The sequence below is a fragment of the Calidris pugnax genome, unplaced genomic scaffold (assembly GCF_001431845.1).
Source record: "Calidris pugnax isolate Ruff unplaced genomic scaffold, ASM143184v1 scaffold39, whole genome shotgun sequence".
Taxonomy (NCBI): Eukaryota; Metazoa; Chordata; class Aves; order Charadriiformes; family Scolopacidae; genus Calidris; species Calidris pugnax.
Window position 1 is genome coordinate 2,265,879 of NW_015090828.1, and position 9,620 is coordinate 2,275,498.

Genomic DNA, 9,620 nt, shown 5'->3' on the forward strand with positions numbered 1-9,620 from the left:
TAGTACACTCATTGGTCAACTTGTCCTCTGCCCAGACTCTGCCCCAGCTCAATACTTGCAACATTGACTGAAACATCTCTTTCCCCACTGAAGTTAAATTCTACTTGAAAAAGCAATTCTACATAATTAACCTCTTGCGTCTATTTTTTTCAATGCATCTGACAAAGTGGTTTCCCTCTATTGGAGCTCTGGAATAATAAACTTGTAGAAAGTAACAGTAACTGTATGGTAAGATTTGCTTTTATGAACCTCAAGTTGCCTCACAAATGAAACATCTTAGTTACAACTAAATGCTGGGAGCAGTAGAAGTAAACTTAATTTATAAAAAACAACAGCAATCAATAAAGCATGCCTTAGCAGCTGCTAATGCTATGCACTTTGTCAAGAAAGCTGCTATTTAGTTAACATCTCAGACTCATTTCTGAACAAGAAAGAGAAAGAGTGGTGGTAGGCTGAGAGATTAATAAGATAAATAAAAGTGGTAGCATTAGCATGTTTCTCACCTTGGAGCGTATCTGTGACTGTTAGAGACATGTAGAAAAGGAAGGGGAAAGGACCAGTCAACTAATAACCCAGTTCTGTTTTACCAGCACTTACATGTTTGAGGTTTTCTTCCCTGTTGGCTTTATTCTCTTACAATCCTTCATTAGGACACCATCACCACATGATGCAAATGAGGGGCTAAGTGTCAAGCCACAGATAACATGCACGTTACACTTGACCTTAATGGCCAAGAGAGTGGGACTGGCTTCACCATGAGCAAATTCAACAAGAGGTTCATCAAGAGGTGAGGAAACCAGCTCAGGTAGGCTGAGGAGCTGGAGGAGAAGGAAAAGGAAGAGGAGAAAAGCCTTGGTGCACAGGGAGCCAATAGGTTCCTCTGGTGCACAGGCTTGATAGATGTAACAGAAAGGAGAAGGCAGAAGAGAAGAGAAAGAATTGGTACAACAAGGGCAATGAAGCGAGGTGCCTAAAAACATAAGGGTAAATGCCAGAACTTGCACTTCAGGGGCTGCATGACAGGAACTGCAAGCATGCGCGAGGAGTATCCGTGAGTGGGCTGCAAGAAAGTGCTGCTTCTGGTTACATCCATTCTCCCTCTCTAATTCAGTGAGATGGAAGAGATAAAACTGGAAGCAAAATTTGGCTACTGTGTTCAACAGACCATGTGCATTCACTTTTACACGCAGTTCTGGTCTGTCCTGAAGCATTTGTTTGCAGTGCAACAGCTTTCTAGATCTTCATGGTATTTTTAAGGTTTAAGTGTATTATCTCCTCCCAACTACTGAATAGTTATTCACATATTATGCTACTTAATTTAAAATGAACAGTCATTAGCTAATTTTCTTGTAGGCGCAGGTGATATTTGTATGAGACTTCTTAAAATCAATATTACCTTTTGCAAGTGCCAAAGGTACCAGTGCAGAGTAAAACCATTTTTCTCATGACAGCCAATTCTATTCCATAATGAAACTGGTGGGAGTTAGGCCCTTCACTTCCATGGCCACAATTCTGCACTCTAAATCATAAAAAAGAGTCCTTCTGACTGCTTACTTAGGAAGTAAAGAGTTTCTTCTCTGCATCAAGCTAAAAATATCAGCTGGAGAAAAAAAAAACATACAAAGAAGCAGCCAGTAAGTGTCATTCAGCAGAAGTGTAAGAATCTAGTTTGCATTCTCTGAGAATAGCCAGATTCCCTGTTTATATTTTTGGTGTTTGAATTTTGACCCTAAAACTAGTGGGATCAAAGTCTACTGTCAGCAAAGCTCAGCACATGGCAACCTCTCCTATCTAGCCTACGTAGCATATCATTTAGAGAATTTTTTTTGTTTGGTTTTTAATAAATTAAGTTAGTTACTTGACATTATAGTTTCCATTTTTTTCCCATATAGACTTTTTGAACCCAGAAATGTTTTACCAGCAGATTCTACTCATGAGCTCAAAAGCAAAACTTGAGTGACAAACTCAGCATGCTCCACTAAGTCACTCATTTTTAATATTGCCATTGGACAGAATTTATTTTTATTTCTTTCTCCCACATACTTAGAGAAATACGGCATAAAGCAAATAAACCAGCATATTTTATCATAAATGAAAGCCATAAAATACCTTATTATAATGATTCTGTCTGAAAGGTTTTATTAGCAGGCAACACAGGCCAGACACTAAATCAATTTCATTAGGTAAATGCATCTCCAAGAAGCTTCTGGCACATCTTGTAAAGTGGAAAATCCTTCCCACTGATGCACGTTGAGAGCATGTTAATGCATTACGTCATTCTAAATTGGATCTTGCACTTAATGCTGATGAAGGCCACTCCTCCAGACTTACAGGACTGAAGTCATTAATAGACCTCTAGGCATGCTGAAGAAATGACAGAAACCCAGCCAGTATAGAACAGCAGAAGTGAGTACAGACCTCTAACCCAAGGGTCAGATAAATATATACACCTCCCTCATGAATGCAGCATTTGATCCATTTCTGTCCACACAGCAGAAGCTGCTTCACAAGGCCATGTTTCAGCCAGCAATGTCCCGTGAGGCCAAGTCTAGCAGAAGCTGTAGGTGTACATCAATCCACCTCATCTCTCTCTCCCTCCCTCCCTCTTCCCTCTGGGCTCGTGCACCTAGGCAGGTCTCATCATGACTGACACAAATTTAAATTGCTGTGTGTCCATGACACTATTGTACCCAGGACCTCCAGATCCAATGGAAGAACAATCCACTCAGTAACCAGTAAGGCAAGTTTGGGCCTTGGGTGGAGGAGGTGATACTAACTCTTGCCTCACCTTAAGGGAGGAGTGGGCCAGCCACCACAGTCACTCTTATTCTCCAAAGGCCCCAGAGAGACAGGCAGATGCCATTGGGGTCAGACACACAGGATCCCAGAGCAAAATTCTCTGGGACAAACATTCTGTAAACTCCTCTGCAGAGGGAAAACAGCAGATGATCTATCTCTTTCTTAAAAGCCCTTTGCAGCCTGTCTTTAAGGCTATTAGTCTTGAGTGCTAATGAAAGAGTGAACTTGTCTTGCCCACTAGATGGAGGCTTGAAGATGCTTCCACCCACAAACAATAAATGCATAGATATTACGTATAATTCCATGTCAGTAAATGCTTTACCTACCATAAAACCATCCACCAAGGTAATGTCAAAAAAATAACACAAATGGGAAAAACATTTGCACAGAGGGAATCTTTGATAATACAGATGTTTCTGACTAGTTTTGTTAGACATAATAAAAGACCTTTAAAGCTCAAAACAAGTACCATTCATACATGCTACAGTCGTCTATCAGCTTTCTGCTATGCCAACTCTCTTGACACTACAGTTGGTAGTAGGGAGGGAGGAAGAAAAAGAGGAAAAGAGAAGCACTGCAGCAAATTCTCACTGATGGAATGTCTGGTTTACAAAGTGCTTATTGTTTCACATCTATAGTGAAACCATGCCCAGGACCTCTAGTAAGGTGTAGGCACCTAAAAAGTTTTATCAAAGACCAACTCTAATGGAGCACAGCCAAAAAAGACATGACACAGAGATTAAGGAAAGAAACATAAACAAATAAAGTGTGTTACTGACTTATACATATAAATATATATATTTATAAAAGTCTAGATTTAAAGCTTAAGTTATCATGAATAGAAAAATTAAGACTTATGCTCTGCTAGCCATAAGCTCTTGACTGATTTCTGATCAGAACAGTAGCTAAAGGGGAATTTTTACAAGTCTTCTAAAGAAGGAAATAAAATATACAGAGGGCAATTCCGGAGAAGTATTTAGGTGTGTGTACGCACATGCACACACCCATACAGTAACCAAAACATACACCTAGAACAGCATAAACGTAATGTCCAGCAGCATCATTCCACAGGAAAAAAAATATTACTCTTCTCTGAGATGCCACAGCCACATACCAGTCCACTGTAGCCCATTTTGATGACTGGACATACCACAATCATATCTGACTTATGTATTTTAAATGGGTAAAACTTTTTTAGGTTTCCATTCCTGGCCCCTCTTCTCTATTGTACCTCCATCATCTAAAATCCACTAAGGTTCCTACAGTTTAACAAAATCAGCTAACTTTGGGCTTAGTATCCTTAGCTGCATGACAGAGGGGGTCATGCAGTAATATTGCTGACTGCAACAACCTTTTCTGATTTGGACCTTAATAGTATTAGTCTAAGCCCTGCAGAGTCACCTCTGCTTAGGAAACAGTGCCTGTTTTATTTTGTTTCCTCAGGCATGCGAGAAGAATTAAATTTCTGGTACTATTTGTGTGGCTCCTGAATGCAGACGGAGCATAACGTTTGACACAGCAGCCCTCTGTCTTCTTTCCAGTCTGATAATCACCAACTTTCCTATTCTGATTTACCTGCCCACAGCCTCCAGATTTTGCAGGCCGAGTACATGCCCTTGTGGCAGTTCTAGTAAACCTCAAGCTGCAAGTCAAGTCTCACACAGGGACCAAGAAAAATAGGAAAAAAAGAAGACAACAGAAGAAGGGAGAAAAGGTAGGAAGAAAGGTAAATTGAGAGATTTTGCCCTTATGTATTCTATTTTCTTAACACTATTTTTCTCAAAGTAATAAGTTCCACTCAATCTATTATTTTCAGTGATGCAATGTATGTATATATATGCATGTAGTGGGATCATAATAGGAGAATTACATTGTCTGTGTAATTATTCTTATTTTTATTCTGATTATTTTGGGGTAAATGCCTCATTATATACTTTTTTTTTTTTTTTTAAATTACAATTATTTGTGAAACAAAAGAGGGAGAGTTTGGGGAAGAAATAGCAGAAAAACAGGTAGCCTCTCACCCCTACAACTGTCATACTGACCCACAGAAGAGCAAAAAGGAAAAGCACCATGCTGTGGTCCTTCTGATTTGCTTCGTGACCCATCCTTCATTTGTTTAACCCTTGAGGATATGTAACTGGCCTAATTTTGCTGACCTATCTTACCAAGATAACAATGAGAAAGAAATCTGGGAAGATGAGGGAAGCTTGTAATGATCAGGAGCTTCCCCTAAGCACTGACTTCCCTGTCCCATCTGCCTGCAGACACAGTAATATTAAACCCGTCCAGATCCATCTTCAGAGAAACTCAATTTACTTCAGAGGATCCTTGCTAGAGCAAAAGCAGTCTGGTCTTCTTCAGACCAGAAGAAACATGGGGAATGCTGATGCTCCACAGGCAACAGCAGGAGGCACTTGTGCTGCAGCCTGCAGGAAGCGTACAAGAGATGAAGTTCTGGTGAGGGCTTTCCCTAAGGAATTCCCACAGAAGCAAAGGGCTGTACAGGGCTCTCAGAAGGTCCGGTCATCTGGGCAGAGTTTAATCATCTATCATAATGGACATTAAGCTTTTTTACCAATATATTGGAAACAAAATACCAAACATCTCTTGTTTTCTTGACAGCTTACTCATCAGAGCCAGTACTTTAACCTCAACAATTCTAGGCATTTCTACCTTATTAAGCAAATACATCCATTAAAGTTTTAAAACAACCATTTATATTTGCTTCAATGTCTCATGTAAAGTTTTTGGCAGGTTACTTCATTTTGCTGGAGGAGCATAAGCAAAACAATTTCTTTTCCTGGCATTGTCTCTTTTTCCAACCTGGTAGATTACTTATAAGACATCTAGGTAACATATAGTTCATATATTTGTCTGTCTGAAAAGCAATTTTCTAATCAAGACTTCCACTTTATGGTGAGATTCTGCCTACGAAAGATTCTATTCAGGAACAGATTGGGGGGTTTTCTGTAAAAGAAAAAAATTACCAGGACTAAAGTTACTGAAAGCTGAGTAAGAGTGCCTGAAACTATCATTTTGAAATGACACATTATGAAAACTCCTCTCCTCCTTCATTAGCTAGCTACAAAACAAACAATATTTCAGCAACAGTCTCACATTAGATATGACAACAAAAGCACAACTGAAGGCTTTGCCTTCATCATGATTAATTTTGTTTTTATGAGATAACATAATGTAGTTTTCACAAGTCTTGTTTCACTCTATTATAAAAGGCAACTCAGCTTGAAGAAATTGCTTATTACACTGAGCTCAAAGGATTGGATAATAGAAGCTAAATCAATTAGGCAATCTTTAAAAAAACAGTAACATGTATTTTATGGAAATGTGGGGAAAGCCCTAGTTAATTCATAGGTATGGTTTATCAAGAGTTCTGTTGTTTGTCCCTAATGTGCACTAAAAAGTGTACTTGGACAACACAAGAGGCCTTGATACCTCTATTGCAAATGATGTGTATTCAGTCAGGTTTCCATAGGAGCCTTCAGAAGAAGAAAGAAGCCTAAAGAAAAGAGAAGCAGGCAATGATTGTAGTTAACCTCAAGCTTCAGAAGAAGTAGAGAGCCCCAAATCTGTTATGTTCTGGTACAAATGATTGGAGTCCTCCTTAATACAGCCACCTGAAAGGTAGGCACCGATGGGCTCTCTCAAGAGTCAGTGAAGAGGAAGAGGTGTCTCCAGAGTACAACTTGTCCTACCCTAAGACAGGTGACGCTTAGGAGCTGACCATTCCCTCTAGTAATAGTAGAGAAAGCCTAGCTTAGACTAGATAAATAGCACATTTGGGTTTTATAGGGAAAAATTTATATGTGATGAATCCTTCTCGATGTAAACACAGATCTTAAACTGAAGTCAAGGAAAGCTACGCAGAATTCAGGCTTAAGTAATGTTTTTGAGGGAAGTACCATCAGAGAGTTTTGGGGAAACCCTATAGAGACACACTGGCAGAAGTCTACTAAGACAAGCAAGACATACTATATCCCAATGATGGGAAAAATAAGGTGCTTTTGTCATACATGGCCTAGGAGTTCCTTTACATACGTGGTCAGTAGCATAGTCACATTGGAATGGTTCACAGAGAGTCCTGTTGCTTCTCCACAAGAGCAATAGTAAACAGAAGTAGAGCTGGTGTGCAAATCCTCTCTTAATACAACTAAAGCCCCTCTTGAAAGCAGTTTACTTTGAGAACTGAGTACTGGTTTTTGAACTGTAATTCCTGAAAGAGTTATTATTCTGCATGTTGTGGGAAGGCCTGAACCCCGAAGGACAAACTAAACAGCCGGTGTCAGGTATATCATCTGTTCTGCAGGACTGTCTTCTCCAAAGTCCTGAAATATGCTGCTGTTCAGCAGAAAGATATAGCATATGTTTCACTGCATTAAGAATATGTATATGGCCCTAAAATTAGTAGGCTAACCAAAGGCAAAACATCTTATTTATAGGTGTCCAAAATCCCTTTTGAGAGACAGGTAACAGATCAAGGCAACAATTATATATATTTGATAATGGCATGATTGGTGTATCCAGAAAAGCCTAAAAACTCTATGATGCAACTAATGTTCTAGTAACTTCATTAATTTTCTAGCCTGAGTGGATATACATATACTTATCAAATATATATTCAATTTACTATTAATTAAGCTACCTGTCTCTAGAGGGGCAACCCAAACAGTAGGAAGAAAAAGCAATGCTTCTCAACTCTACAGCATATTTCATCTCTCTAATGGCTAAATTTCAGGGGAGCCAGCCCCAGTGGCCACACAGTGTGGACACCTGGCAGTGGCACGGGTGTGAATGACCATCTGCACCCAGGCAGCACTGCATCCTTGTATAGACAAGCACAGGGTCAATGCATGATATTTGGGGAAGAGATGAGGGATCTGCATCCTTGTTTTGAAGGGATTTTCACACAGCACCGCTCTGGCTCTGACTCTAAAGATGACCTCCTGCTTTCTTACTTCCCACTCCTTCACTTTGGCTCAGCATGGCCAAGGAGCCTTCCCTGGATATTATCCCTGATCTTGCCTCTCTGCGCTTGCAAGCAAACCCCCTCCTCTTCCTCTGCACAGACAGCATCTCCTACCCCCAGCCCCTGGCTAGGCCACAGAGATCACAAACACCACTCTGGAGACCCTTGCATCCTCACCACTGGCCTCGGGGCTGCCATGCTCACCCCCCAAAAGCACGGTCACTGGCTCCTGCCTCCCCCAAGCCTCCTAGACCACCCCCAGGCCTTCAACACTACTTCTTCCTCCAAACAGCTCTGGAGGCAGCTACACAGAACATCAGATTGAGGAGCATGTTACACTGCCAGACTGTCAAGGAGAACAGTGACTATGTGGCCTCAGATTTGTCCAAAGGGCTGACATCAATCCACATGCTGCTTTGCAGGCTTGTCCCCTGCGTCATCCCTCCCATGGCCAACACTGGGTGCCTATTTAGGGTTTGGGGTGTATTCCCAGTCACTGCTTCCAAATCAGAACAAATTTACACAACTGCAACTAGCAGGTCACCAGACAATACACTTTCTGGTTTCCTTTCCTTGATGAGAAGCATTTCTCGTGGGGACCAAGTTTACCATTCATCTCTGTAATATCAAACCAAAGTCCTGTGGGGCTGTATTCCCAGCCCACTTCTGCTGAAACGCTCTAGTTTATCATTTAAAGGTGTTTTTGAATATAAAAAGTCAAAGACAATTTGGCTAAACCTGAATCAGAAGAAAGGATTAGGAAGGCAGAGGAATAATAATACATCAATTTAGCAAAGTTCTTGCTGTGAATATAAAAAAGTATGTCAGTAATCTTCATGGATTGCCTAGAGAAAATTCAGAGTGCATGAGTGCTCTGTTATCTTTGCACTGCACCTTTTTTTTTTGTTTGCTTGTATCGACGCATATTTTACAAAGATTAATATGCTCCCACCAAATCCATACAGTCTTATGGCATCCATGGGGACATCTGGCAACAACCTGTCAGATGTTTCTCCTTGCAAACAAATTAGTAACCAGTGAAGTATTCTTAAATGAGAGACTAAAATTAAATGGATGTTTTACTGATGCAGAGAGGAATTCAGTGGGAATTCAAAATACAAAGTTGCAAGATGACATCAGGTTGAGTAAAAGACCTTTTTCCCTGAATTTGGAAACAGCAAGTAGCTATCAAAAGAGTGCAGAAAGTAGAAAGGGATCACTAAAAACTTTATAATTTAAGGAGTTAATAAATGTCTTTGGCAAACTTGTTATCCTTTGCATGTTTTCACTGACTTCACAGGAATACACGGTGCAAAGTTGTCTTACATAAAAAGGAGTGAAAGGAAATGAATGCAGCTTTGCTTTATGAACTGGAAAAAGAACTATCATTAGTAGATTCTATCAAATTCAATAATTTATTCCCCATTTACATCTTCTTTTGGCTTAAAGAAAACCCTTTATAACTAAATTAAGCAGCCATATTGCACCATACATCATCCCATACTATCCCAATGAACTACTAGAAAGTCAGTTTAACACAGCATCAAAAATAGATATAATAGATATTAAGACCCTGATGCATAAAGTTTCTATTGATACTCATTGCACTTGAGTCAGATGCTGAATCACCACTGAAAAGCTTGCCTGTGACTGACTTCTGTTGTTAAACTCAGCATTGATAAAGTAAATAAGATTTAGACATGACATTTTTTAAAGATACTTGAAGAAAATCAACCAACAAGCTCACAATATTGATTTAGCAGATCTGCTAAATCTAAAGGGGCTGGGGTAGACTTTCCTGGAAAAAATAGTTCTGAATGAGCAAAGTCTGCAC